The sequence below is a fragment of the Schistocerca americana genome, chromosome X (assembly GCF_021461395.2).
Source record: "Schistocerca americana isolate TAMUIC-IGC-003095 chromosome X, iqSchAmer2.1, whole genome shotgun sequence".
NCBI lineage: Eukaryota > Metazoa > Arthropoda > Insecta > Orthoptera > Acrididae > Schistocerca > Schistocerca americana.
Window position 1 is genome coordinate 835,734,625 of NC_060130.1, and position 14,921 is coordinate 835,749,545.

Genomic DNA, 14,921 nt, shown 5'->3' on the forward strand with positions numbered 1-14,921 from the left:
CCACATCTACCGTTGTCGGGTCTTTTTTCTTCGAGGAAATGCCTGATTCTGGTTTCGTAACTGCTACCGTGACGGGTGAGAGGTACATCGATATGTTACAGAATCGCGTCATCCCCAGCCTGGCTGATAAACACCTGCTGGAACGTACTATGTTTATGCAGGATGGCGCTCCACCCCATATTGCTAGACGCGTGAAAGATCTCTTGCGCACGTAGTTTGGTGATGATCGTGTGTTCAGCGGCCACTTTCGTCATGCTTGGCCCCCCAGGTTCCCAGACCTCAGTCCGTGCGATTATTGGCTTTGGGGTTACCTGAAGTCGCAAGTGTATCGTGATCGACTGACATCTCTAGGGATGCTGAGAGACAACATCCGACGCCAATGCCTCACCATAGCTCTGGACATGCTTTACTGTGCTGTTCACAACATTATTCCTTGACTACAGCTATTGTTGAAGAATGATGGTGAACATATTGAGCATTTCCTGTAAAGAACATCATCTTTGAAACTTCCTGGCAGATTAAGACTGTGTGCCGGACCGAGACTCGAACTCGGGACTTTTGCCTATCGCGGGCAAGTGCTCTACCAACTGAGCTACCCAAGCACGACTCACGCCCCATCCTTACAGCTTTACTTCTGCCAGTACCTCGTCTCCTACCTTCCAAACTTTACAGAAGCTCTCCTGCAAGACTTGCAGAACTAGCACTCCTGAAAGAAAGGATATTGCGGAGACGAGACGAGGTGCTGGCAGAAGTAAAGTTTAGAGGGCGGGGCGTGAGTCGTGCTTGGGTAGCTCAGTTGGTAGAGCACTTGCCCTCGAAAGGCAAAGGTCCCGAGTTCGAGTCTCGGTCCGGCACACAGTTTTAATCTGCTATGAAGTTTCATAACAGCGCACACTCCGCTGCAGAGTGAAAATCTCATTCTGGAAACATCCCCCAGGCTGAGGCTAAGCCATGTCTCCGCAATATCCTTTCTTTCAGGAGTTCTAGTTCTGCAAGGTTTCGCAGGAGAGCTTCTGTTAAGTTTGGAAGGTAGGAGACGAGGTACTGGCAGAAGTAAAGATGTGAGGGTAGAGCGTGATTCGTGCTTGGGTAGCTCAGTTGGTAGAGCACGTGCCCACGAAAGGAAAAGGTCCCGAGTCGAGTCTCAGTCCGGCACACAGTTTTAATCTGCCAGGAAGTTTCATAACAGCGCATACTCCGCTGCAAAGTGAAAATCTCATTCTGGAAACATCATCTTTGCTTTGTCTTATTTTGTTATGCTAATTATTGCTAGTCTGATCAGATGAAGCGCCATCTGTCTGACATTTTTTGAACTTTTGTATTTTTTCGGTTCTAATAAAACCTCATGTCATTCCAAGCATGTGTGTCAATTTGTACCTCTCTATCTACATTATTCTGCGATTTATTCAGTTTTCAAATATATACTGACTTTTTGATCACCCAGTATATACAGGAAAATATAATTATTATTATTATTATTATTGTTATTATTATTATTAGTATTAAGAATAAATAAATGAATAAAAATAGTAATAAAAATAAAATAAATAATTTTTATTTTATTAAAAAAAATAAGAAATCTCTCTCCCTCTCTAATACACACACACACACACACACACACACACACACACACACACACACACACACACACATTCACAAAACAGTTGAATGCAGAAAACTGAGAATGTTGGTAACATTTAGAAAAACAAATGAAACTCTGTATTAAAAAGATGGCAATTACAGTGATGTGTAACGTGAACAGTGAACTGAAAGTGAAGTGTAAAATGTCCACCTGGTTGCCAGATGAGAAAAGGCAGTTCGCTTAGATGCAGTGAATTAGAAGTTACCTGTAAGTACCTTTCCATTTCATAAAAAAACGTTAAGAAACTGTTTGTAAATCTATGACCTAGCTGTGAAATCATAACCTATTGTAAAAATGGACAAATCATGTAATATGTCAGGACACTCACTAAAGATGCCTTGTAAAAAAAAGGCGAAACGTGTCTGGATGCATAAATAAAAATAAAAATTTCGATGTGCAGCATGCAAAAAAGGCATTTTCTTTGAAACAACAGCAATTTATATATATACCTGCTGAGAAAATGGCCACTACAAGAAACGTATTATAATATCTACAATTCATAGATATCGAGGGACTGCTTAAAAATAGACCCATGTATATATCCTAATCCCCTTTATCGTATTCCAGTGATTACTATACTAGGAATTACAGTGTAATGGTGTTAGAGTCTTCGTTTACACTACAGTGTTTCGTAAGGAATACTTCACCTTTTTTTCAAGTAGGTCTCTCTCTATAACACGAATCTAACAGTATCATAGAGCTTCCAATACACTATCTACAGAATCATTTGCATTGGTGCAACAGCCTCACATCTCCACGCATAATTCAGAGCTGCGTCATGAATAGGGGGAGGAGGGGGAGGGAGATTCGGGACGTACCGCAGCATTGCTAATTTCTTACCGCGGCGCGCTATTCGATAGTGGGCCGACAGTGACACTATATTCCGTCCAGAGCAGAGCCTATCCACATCGGTAGTATTAACATATGTAGTGCTATACGTTTATCCAACTATCATACATCAAGAGCCACTTAACCAACAAGTACAAGCCAGGTCAAATCAGTGTCAAAATTTACCTCAACAACAGCAGTCATCTAAGTACATCTTACACCTCGATCCGAATTGTAGTGCTACAGCCTGTAGGTGACATACCGACAGCATTCGCGCTCCCTCGCCTCCTACACCGTCACTTTTTAGTGAGTAGGTCAAACCCCCCTTAAAAATCCATAAAAATTAATTTGATCCTGACATATTCTTCTGCTTCACCTCACTGACTTGTCAGTTCTTAGTGCTTGGAATGTTTCCCTTAAGATTCCAGTAAATGAATCCAAACCCGTCATATTCATTTTACTTCATCTCGCTCCCAATGCTTAGTCATTTTACGGCAGGTAACGTTACCAGTGAGAGTATATGGGATCCCTAGTCCTACTAATTAGCAATAGCTTCAGATACGTTCAAGTTAACAACCAACTCCGTCACAGGTATTCACACCTGCATGCAGACAAATCCATCACCTACTAATAGCCCACATCTAAAACAAATACACTACAAGCGGTTGTACAGTGAACGGTGGAGGGTACATCGTACTAGTATTATCGATTACTCCTCTAGCCCAAACTCACACGATGATCGAATAAAAAATTGCCTGTATACATCCGAACATACCCTAATCCACCGCTGCGTTTCAGAGAGAAACACGTTGCCTTTCCCAGAGATTTTTTTTCTGTAACGTATTCGAATAGAGTATGTCAACCCGTAAGATCCTAGCGGCATCCACGTGATGCCCTTGCTCCGCAGATCAGTCACGTAACACGAACGGATGGGGGCTCACGGGATTAGTGAACGGCGGCTGTGTAGCGTAGAGATGTCGAATCGAGGCTGCTTTTCTCCAATACACATCACTTAACCAATTACACGATTATGCGTCTTAATGTCGGGATAGCGGCTGACAATGAACTTGAAGTTATAATGGTAGCTGAGAATGTATACTGTGACAGAGTGGGGGAAGATGTGCAGCAAACTGACATATATATCGAGAGGCAAATTACAGCTAAGTACGAAACATGCTGTCTTGACATTCCCATCTTCGACAGCAGCAGTGTTAGAGCATCAATACTCTTTGTTAAAATTCTGAGGTGTGGGGTTGATCTGTTATTCTGTTATTCTGCGCAACGGATTAATCTGAGATGTACCCTTTACCCTGTGGCTCCTGCAAGATTCAATTTCCACCCCCACATTACCGCAGAAGTCAGACAGACGCTCCTTACGTTCTAAAGAGAAAAACCTGAAAAACGTTCAGCAATAAATATCTTCTAGAGTCGTCTGCTGTAAGGAAATAACACAAAAATTCACAAAATTTCTTACGCAACTAGTAGAATACTTGTGTACTGGAGTAGTGTTTGTTAGTGTAAGAAAAACATGAAACTAACGAAAGTTATTATTTATTTTGCAAAAATTCTGAGAAATCACAATGGCACTTTTAGTTATGAATTGAACAAGTTATATTCTGGTTCTTTTCGGAATGTGAAGTTACCTCTCAAGGATAGGATTCGCTAATGAAATATCTATACAAAGTTTAAGATGGTTGTTGACTTGGCAGAATGGCTGAGAGGCGCGCCTACTCAACTTGAATAATTATCCTTTAGAATGTTGCTAGGTACGGTTGAGGCTGTCGTGTGTGAAATGCAGTGAAGTGTACTGTTGTGGAGGAAATATGGGGCTCGCAATAGCTGTAGCGCACAATACCGTAAGCTGCAATGACTGCTGTCTGCGCCGCTCGCTGCTGACAAATAAGATAACTCTCGTTCTATCTGGACTCACCTTCGCCAATCAAACTCTCCCTATGCCTTGATGAAGTCAAGGATTCCTGTTCGCCCCTAGTCTAACTATTGGCGTGGTACACCTGTCAGATAACCAATCCACTGCGATGCAATTCAAAATTCACTCACAGGCGTTTAACTATAACTCTGTCCATTCACACCACACAATAAGTGTGTCGGCCAACACAGTGAACAATGCTTAATCGCATGGACTCAATATAGAGTAGCACTTCGATTCGCTCTCGACATAGGTGCTCTCCCAGTGAAGTACTGAGGAGACACTTGTTCCTCTCTCCAAGAGCGACAACGGAACAGCACCTCTCCACGCCAGACGTGAAGGGGTATATCTCTCGGTCTCTTCCATTATTCTTTCAGCTCAAGGCATCAGAAATATCGTCTGCCAATCAGCATTGCTCTACTAAAACGGGAGAATGACGTTTCGTTTAAGGCGACCAATCCGTAACCCTGTAGCATTGACGTTTGGCGTTTGCTGTCTCCCTGTGAAAATCTCTGAAACTGCATGCTATGTGTAAAGAATGCGTAGGCTGGCCGCTCCCACACAACGTAGCGGAATTTGCTTTTAAGCTGAACACGGTGTTGTTCCCCCCTTTCACTCGGGCCCACGTTGTCTGCTACACAGGTGGTCACCGGCCTACATAGGCTGGGTCATCCTCTGAAGGGACCAGCGTCCTGTTGTGCAGTTTCTCTCCTGAACTAAAAGCTTCTGTGACCGTCGTGTCTGGAATGTATGTGTGTACACCAGCCTCGAGTGTTTCAACCACGGTGCGCTTACTTGTTAATTGCATATCGTTTACATGAATTCATACAACATTGACTTTATCTTATCGAGTTTGGGTTCGAATGAAGCGTCTTGATGTGCGGAATATGATTGTGAGGGCGGAATATGTATGCAATGAAGGTCAGGAGACCACGACGACTTACAAAATTAACAGCTCGAGAGTCATCACAGAACGTATTTCTAAAGCAAAAAATTGCCGTGAGCACACATGGTTTGCAGGAAGTCGTATGTGTCACAGTGGAGCGAGAGTAGGTCTGTGGAACTGCTTTGCTTAAGATAGTGGGAGCATTGTGATAGAGATGAGCTGTTTATGATTTTGGTCACTCAATCATTCTCAGATCAACAACAGTTCATTCATGATGGTACAACTACTCCAACAGGTTTTGCATGAAACAGATGTGGAGTTCTCAGCGTACAAAAGAACAATTTCTTTGTAATACCATCGCATAGTTTCCAAGCGGCAGTCAGTTCTACTAATGCTTTATGTGATACTCCATCCAACCATTATCAAATGTTCCATTAAAACGAGAGTCTTCCATGCCATATATGTGCATATAGACTCAATCCTTATTTCGAAATGTACTCTGCTTACGATCAAAATACAGCCTATCCAGCGAAGCAATCGAATCAGGTGTGTGTAACATAGTTACCAAACGTTTATGAGGGTTGTTTAAGTAAAGTGATTATGCGTGTTGTGCTCCCTCTCACCTTTAACAGATCTCCTAGTAAAACTACAACCTTCAGTGTCATACACATACACATAGATCCCCTCCTGATTTCTAAATGTAATTTGCTTAGGAAGAAAAATTACTTAGTAATGCAGCTGTGCGATGGAATGAGATGCATGTAACTTAATCTCCAAACATCTGTCAGGTCTATTCAAATTTAGTGATGCTATGTGAGGTACACTCTCCCACTATTAACAAATGTTCCATTATAACTACAGTATTCCTTGTCATATACATGCATATGCACTCCATTATAATTTAGAAATGTAATTTGCATACAAAGAAAAAATAATCAGTAATCTTACAGTGTATTGGAATTAGATGCATGTAACTTATGTCTCAAACGACTGTCTCGATTTAACAACAGTGATGCCGTATAGGGTACTCCTTCACATAGTTAACAGATGTTGCATTAAAACTCAGTCTTCCTCACTATATACATACCATACTGATTTTTGAAATGTACTTCCATATCGCCAGCATTTAGAGAGGGTCATACCCGCCCAGTCCATTTCCGTATTGTAAAACAGAGGTTAAAACGTTATGTAGTCGCATGTAATCATTCTGATTATCCGAATATATAAGCTAGTAATGATATGTTGAGGGCCGTTGCAATATTACAGGCTGATGCTCCATTTCAACTTCAACCAGTTCTGCTTTAAATGGATTTTTTTATATTCCCGCTGCATGCATACCAATTTCTCCTAATATTTTTAACTGCATCGAAGTAAGGTGGTATGTATGCTTCGACACTAAAAAAAATCACGATTCTTCAGCATAGGTCAGGAGCTGTTAAGATCACAGTGTAATCCTAGCTATCACGTTAAGAGCAGAGATAAGTGGGACTGATGTAGGAAAAAAACAAGCAAAGACCGCATTTTAACGCTAATGCTTCATTCTTCACCATGTGTATTAACAATGTATAAAAACTACATCACTGTCTTCATCAAAAATGCTCTTATGTCTCTGACAAACAGCACACGAGGAAAGGATAGGTCACATTTAATGCAAGCAGAAATATGTCCACAGGGAAAGAATAGTATTCCCACTTCTTCCTGGAAGCAGATTTTACCCAGTTGAACATTGTCAGAAATTATTACAGTCACATGGTGTTCTGTTCCCACTTTCAGACGATTTGATTGAGATTCAATATTAGCTGCAACCTCTGCAGTAATTCTTGCATCTCTCTTCTGACGGATACTATCCACAAGATCCCTACTCCTCGCAACGAGCAGGAACAAGAGCTTGGTAAACCACACATGTTCCCATGGGTTATTCGTTTCAATCCTCCATCACAATGGAAAGACACAATTTCACATCCAGTAACAGTATAAAGGAAACCAGCTTCACTTTGTTTGTCAGGATGTTGCTTAATAGCTAAACACCAACCTTTGAAAATGCTAGCCCCACGTCATATGTTGTATATTTAAGGTGAGCTAACCTAATCCCTCACACATCGCACACTGAACTGCACAACGATGCTGATTGGGGAGATTACTGTGGGAGTATCTCCATTCTGCACAGGTTACAAGTATTGCGCAAGACAATCAGTTTGACTCGCCAATATACTTCCCCAACACCATCAGGTACCCACTATGTCACAGAGCAATCTGCTTTCAAAGCTCCTTTTATGTGTAGCCTACTGTAAAGACCCAAGACGCAGACACCTCTGCTCACGTGATGATGACATCACTCCCGGCCACATATTCTAAATTTGCTTGTAAATGTAGTAAAGTCGCAAACAGCTGGCGCAAGAGCGCTATTTTTCTGTATGTGTGTTTATCAGTATCATGTGGGTGCCCCCAGAACCTACTCCATACCTATTGCTGGTGATCCACCTTCAGACACTGCCCCAGACATATTCAAGGTGCATTTAGCTTTGAAACCTGCCTTGGACTTATTGCTGGTGAATAAACCTCCAGACACCATATCAGATGTCTCATAGGTGGATTCACCTTCGAACTCTTTCCAGGTGCATAGTGGATCCATCTCTAAGCCCCATATCGACAATAACTTGTGGTGGATCCACCTTCGAACCTTATCCTGGATGTAACACGTGGTCGATCCACCTCTGGGCTTGATCCTGGTCCTGAATTTCCCACAGATTTTTTAATTTCCCGCCAGTAGAGGGTGGGGAGAGAATGGCTTGGGATTTCCCAGAGGGAAGGAGGAGGGGGGAGGGCTAGGGGGTTTCTCAGAAGGACAGATTATCTCTAGGGAGTCATAAATCAGGCAGCATAACAATAGGTGAAGGGATTATGGCATCAATTTAATTAATCAGCTTATAAATTTGATATCCATTTCCTATCAATTTGATATCAAAAGTGCCACCAAACTCCCTTTGCTTCACTACTTTTACTGTTTTATAAAAGATTTTTAGCAAACAAGGTAAGTTGATGCTGATGCAGTTTTCCGAGGTTCCCTGCTGCTGAGATGAAACAGTTACAGTTCATCCCAATCACAATATGACCTCAATTTGTTCAGGTCATTAGGCAAAAGCGTCCCAGACAAAAACCAAATGGTCCTTGTACAAATCTGACCTGTAAGATGCTATTTACTATACTTTCAGACCGTGTAGGATGTGATTTATAGTTCATGTCAGTGTCATCTGCTAACCGAAAATGGTCCAGATATGAAGTGTTAATGAATATTCCTTCTGCATCCCAGCTTAGTGACTTTAAGACCTCTTACAAGGCTGCAGAAAATAGTTTTGGTGAAATGAAGATCGTATGACACACTTTTCTCAATTCTAAACAGTTCCATCTTGATATAATCGAATGGATGCTGTAGCCTTGTTGCATATATTCTTCAATGATCTGATGTAGGGAGGTTCTATCATTTGATTGTGAAGTATTACCGCCATAGATTTTATTGTGAAAGTCAAGCACTTCCATAAAATCTGGTAGCTAACATTCGTTGCAGCCTTCTATATGTCACGGATTGCGAGGCCCCTTCCGCCGGAGGTTCGAGTCCTCCCTCAGGCATGAGTGTGTGTGTTGTTCTTAGCATAAGTTATTTTAAGCTAGTTTAAGTAGTGCGTAAGTCTAGGGACCGATGACCTCAGCAGTTTGGTCCCTTAGGAATTCACACACGCACATCCTTCTATAATGTCGTTGACAATCTGCAGATGGTACAATGTAGTATACCCACTTCTAAAGCCAGTTTGTTCTTTCACCTCGTGAGAGTCTATACGGGCTCGCAATTCATTTGCTTAAAGAAACCACAGTTTGGTACAGTGTTAGTCAACAACGCCGTTTGGGATCCGTGTGAAGCATGTGTTGAAGTCAATAAGAGTGGAGCAAGTACAACCTCAAGTCCAGGGAAAAATTTGGAAATTTGTGATAAGATCTTATGGGACCAAACTGCTGAGGTCATCGTTCCCAGTACAGGGTTTTAATAGTCTGTCACCCTGATTGCTGCAGGGCCCATAGTAAATTTAGATTTAGTGAAGTTCAGGAGAGGTTGCATTCCAGCATATGTTTTTGATATATTATGTAAGAAGATTTTAACTGAACTCCACAACTTCACAGCTGCCTTTCCGGGTGGGTCGAAACGAGGGGACTCCGTTGGTTGCTCTGTTGTTTTCTCTGATTATGACCTCAAGGTCTGACTCCTCAAGACTTTGTTGTCTTCGAAGCAGAATTACATATGATTTTGAGAGCACTGAAGCAGATGAGACGTGGTTTGAGCACTAAATTTCTTGTGTGTTCCGAATGTCTGAATGCCCCTTACTCTCTAAAACACTTGTACCCAGCAGATAAAGTAGTCCAGAATCTTCAGGACTACTCCTCCAACCACAACAACTCCGAAAGGAAATGTCTTTGTGTTGGGTACCAGGGCATATGGATATTGCGAGGAACAAAACGACAGACGTAGAAGCCAAAGAGGCGTGTCGAGATCCTCAGTTAGTGTGATGTGCCCTCCCCCTGCATGCTGTCGCCCCGCTGTTGACATACAGTCTTGCGTCGATGGGAGGATGAGTGGCTGGAAGTGACAGACGATAATCTCCGACTAGTAAGGCCCGGAACGCGGCCGTCACATACTTCCTTCCCGCCACGTCGACGGGAAGTGGTCCTCCTTGTAAGTCTTCGCATAAGCCACAGCTCAATGACGAATGGCTTCTGGCTCCGCCGAGAGGACCCTCCATTGTGTGGTGTTTGTGGCGTACATATCACTGGTCGCCACATTTTATTATACGGTGTTCCATTCTCAGACCAGATAGTAGCGGCAGATTTGCCCACAGACCTGTCCTCTCCCTTCATTGATTTTCCAACCAATTTGGTTAGAGTTTTAAGCGTTAGTGGACTGTCCAACATTTTTCCCAAGATTTTAGGGAGATGGTCGTAATGTATTGCCAGGGCGATTGGCTCACACATGGTTACTGAAGTAGCCAGCCGGTCTCATTTTCTTTTGCGACTATTTTAGTTCTTCTGTCATTTTATTTGTGTTTTAACCTCTGGTATAGTACCTTTCACCTTTTCTCCGTTGTCTTAAGGCGTGCGAGCTTCAGTGATTGTGTGAGTGAATGTGAGTGAGGCGGGAGTGAGCGAACTAGTGTCGTGTAGAATTCATCTTCACTGCGCCGGCCGCAGTGGCCGGGCGGTTCTAGGCGCTTCAGTCTGGAACCGCGAGACTGCTACGGTCGCAGGTTCGAATCCTGCCTCGGGCATGGATGTGTGTGATGTCCTTAGGTTAGTTAGGTTTATGTAGTTCTAAGTTCTAGGGGACTAATGACCTCAGAAGTTAAGTCCCATAGTGCTCAGAGCCATTTGAACCATCTTCACTGCGTACAAAAATTTTAGCGATTTTATCCATGTTTGATCATTTTAAAATGTTCCAGGGCGCTGATAACCTTACCATTGAGCACCCGTAACGTCAAAACACACACTTCGTATTGAGGGAGTAAGCGAGACAGGTGACTACGCACGCCAAATAATCTTTAGTAAGACGGCGCTGAGTTAAAACAACGGATAGTTCCCTCCAATTCATCCCGCCAAGAGAAAGGGCAAGTGAACAATGTTGCCTCAGGGCTAAGAGAGAAGGCGACCGCTTGTTTACCTTCCGTAAGTAACTGCCGTAGGAACACGCCTCGAGCCTCACGGCCTCTTTTTACGAGTAGCAACCTAGGGAAAAAGCTTTTTGGATTGTATTCACTGCACAAACTCGTTTTCTTCGCACAATCTACAGACGTAGTTTTCTAGATAATGTAAAAGTTTCAAATTTACTCACTCTTGTTGAAGACTCCCTATGTACGGACCTGTCCGCCTGCTTAGGTGGGTGGTAACGTGTTCGCCTCCAGTGCAAGTGGACCCGGGTTCGATTCCCGGCCGGGTTGGAGATTTTCTCCGATCGGGGGCTGGGTGCTGGGTGTTGTGTTGCCCTCATTATCATTTCATCCTCATCACCGGCGCACAAGTCGCCCAATGTGGCGTCAAATGAAATAAGGCTTCCATTTGGCGTCCGAACTTCCCCGAATAGGGGCCTCCCGGCCAATGATACCGTACGCTCATTTTCATGTATGGACCTATGAGCATATGTGTACATATTACATACGCTTTCGTTTAACGGCGTTAATTAGTCATTAGCATGTTCTGTGGATCGTATTTGCTTCCCGTTAACGAGAAGAACACCGCAAGTGCCACTACCCGATTTCCCAGAAAGTTCACTCAGCGTAAGAGAAGTTAAAATAAGCGAGCACGTGTCTCAGCATTTCCGTAGATACTCGACAGTTTCTGAGAAAACGACGTTGAAAGTCTTCGACGAAATTTAGATGCCTTTAAGCTTGCGATAATTTTAGCCGAAATTGTGACATAGTGGCTAGCGTTACGGCCTCTCAGCTTTGCTTCTCGTACTCGAAACCCGATTATTTTCTTACTAATTTATATTTTTTCACTTATCTACCCATTCCCGTAGAAGATTACTACACGAAAGTTTCTTATTAAGTTAGAGGATAGAAAGGCTTTATATCAATTGAAAATTACAACTGGGTTTCACAATAATTGTCGTACACTTATTACACATTGAAGTACTAAGGTAACTGGTAGAAACATGCGTATTCAATACAGAGATATGTAAACAGGCAAAATACGGCGCTGCGGTCGGCAACGCCTGTATAAGACAGCAAATGACTGGTGCAGTTGTTAGATGTTTACTGCTGCTACAATGGCAGGTTATCAAGATTTAAGTGAATCTGAACCTGGTGTTATAGTCGGCGCACGAGCGGTGGGACACAGCATCTCCGAGGAAGCGATGAAGTGGGGATAACCCTGTACGACCATTTCACGAGTGTACCGCGAATATCAGGAATCTGGAAAAACATGAAATCCCCGACATCGCTTCGGCCGGAAAAAGATCCTTCAAGAACGGGACCAACGACGACTGAAAAGAATCGTTCAACGTCACTGAAGTGCAACCCTTCCACAAATTGCTGCAGATTTCAATGCCGGGCCATCAACGAGTGTCAGCGTGCGAATCATTCATCGAAACATCATTGTGTACCCTTGGTGACTGCATTAAGCAAAGCTTTAAGCTTCGCCTGGGCCCGTCAACATCGACATTCGACTGTTGATGACTGAAAATATGTTTCCTGCTAATGCGAGTCTCGTTTCTAATTGTATCGAGCGGATGGACGTGTGCGGGTATGGAGACAACCTCATGAATCGAAGGACCCTGCTTATCAGCAGGGGACTGTTCGAACTGGTAGAGGCTCTGTAATGGTGTGGAGATTGTGCAGTTGGAGTGATATGGGACCCCTGATACGTTTAGATACCACTGCGACAGGTGACACGTACATAAGAATCTTGTGTGATCACCTGGATCCATTTATATCCATTGTGCATTCCGACGGACAAGGGCAATTCCAGCCGGACAATGCGACACTCCATATGTCCGGAATTGCTACAGAGTGGCTCCAGGAACACTCTTCTGAGTTTAAACACTTCCGCTGCCCACCAAACTCCCCAGACATCAGCATTATTGAGGATGTCTGGAATGCCTCGGCACGTGCTGTTTAGAAGGAACCTCCACTCCCTCGTACTCTTACGGATTTATGGACAGCCCTGTAGGATTCATGGTGTGGATTCCCTCCAGCAATACTTCAGACATTAGTTAAGTCTATGCCACGTCGTGATGCGGCACTTCTTCGTGCTCGCGGGGGCCCTAGACGATATTAGGTAGGTTACCAGTTTGTACGGGTCTGCAGTGTAGCAGCATGCGGACCTCGGAATATTTTTCCCCATTCAGTGCATAATATATGTGTGTATAGTTTTTTCAGCGTTATAACATTTTTAAACTCTCATAATCTGATACTACATTATTATATCAATTATGTTAATTCTTACATTTTCTTCTTATGTTTATTCTCCCGTAAACTGTGGTGGATTCTGTTGGACTATACCGATCGTAGAAACATGCAAAACACAGAAATTACGAACAGCACGAGCATCGCGGGAAGGCAGGTTTGCCGCAGTGACACTTCTTCATATGAATTTCACACGGGAAACACTGCTGAAGATTTCGCGCGTTGGCTACAATTTCGGTGCAAACTACGCATAACGGGCAAACCGGCGCGTAAAATTGATTATGAATCAAGATATACTACGGTAATTTCACCAAAGTCAATTTCACATGATTTTTTTCATTTTTTAAATTTGTTCCCCAGATACATGGTTAAGGACAATGTTATTTCAATATACATCAGAAAGCATTGGTGTAGTAATCTTCTATGGACCTGGGTAGATAAATAAAAAACAGAAATAAAAATAATAATCGGGCTTCATACACGTGGCACAAAAGAGTGAAGCTGCAACGCTATGCACTGTGCCACCGCTTCAGTTGGACTATTCACTCGCTAAAAAGCATGTGAAGTACCTCTTAAGCTTTGACTGTCGATTCTCAGAAACGGCTGAGTATCTACGGATAAGCCGAGACAAGTGTTCCCTTATTTTTAACGCTTTTCCTCTAAGCAAAATTTCTGGGAAAGCGATTTACGCTACTTCCCACGTTCTCCTCGTAAAGTATGGATTTTGTTAGTACATTCACAAATATACTGTCTGCTCAAACAGCGTTGTGCATCACTCTCTGCAACTTCTTTGTGTTGATGAAAAACGTAGTAATACCAACTGGGCAAATAAAAATTGTCAAGATACATCACAAATTACCAGATTAGTAAATCATATATTTTAAATCCTCTGGGTTCATGCTTTCCTGCATGTGTACTCCCTGTAAATGAAACATTTGCGTTCCGAGGAATAAGGTTGCATATCACATAATGCAATAAAATTTTGTATCACTTCCGTGCTTTCATAAATATTTTTGTAAATACTTAGTTTTTATATAGTTTTAAGTTACATTCTGACTGCTACTGGCAAAACTGCACCTTATAGCGCTAGAACCGATCTATTAGTCACATAGAAGAATCATCAGTAGTAAAAAGTAGTGAACTAGTCATTCTTTTTTATCCATTATAGCAATGGAGACATGACATCACTTATACAGTACGCCAAAACTAAGACCTTTAAAATTCTCTGTAACATCTCTTGAAGGATTCCATTAAACAGAGAAAATACTGATTTTGTTTAAATTGCTGTGCATAACGGTGAGAATGACGCAGTAGTATTGAAACCACTTGATGTGATTGTGTACTCTTTTGTCCTTAATGGATAATAAAGATGCTGAAATTGTGCCACATTATGAGTTTCCTTTAGGGAAATGCCTGTAAGTAATCATATATAGATTTTATCTGCATAATTTGGTAATTTTTAGTTGAGGATCTCTCTTAATGTCTGAAACTATCGACGAAAAATCTACAAAGCCGACTTGAGAAATCTCTCTGCTGACGAAATGCCTTTTGTCAGAAGTTCCAGCTATCACATTCTTTCCAGTCATACAGTTTGGATTGTTATCCTATTGGTTGACGCAGATGAGGTCAGCGTGTATGGTTGTCAGATTACTCGCGCATTTTCACATAATTTACTCCCGTGTCAATTATCTTCAT

At 42.4% G+C, this 14,921-nt stretch overlaps 1 non-coding gene across 1 annotated transcript; it reads left to right on the plus strand.

Annotated features, from left to right (window-relative positions):
* Positions 1 to 780: 780 nt before the first annotated feature.
* Positions 781 to 855, plus strand: Trnas-cga. Its single transcript has one exon. It is a non-coding gene; the product is annotated as a tRNA-Ser (tRNA).
* The last annotated feature ends 14,066 nt before the right edge of the window (positions 856 to 14,921 follow it).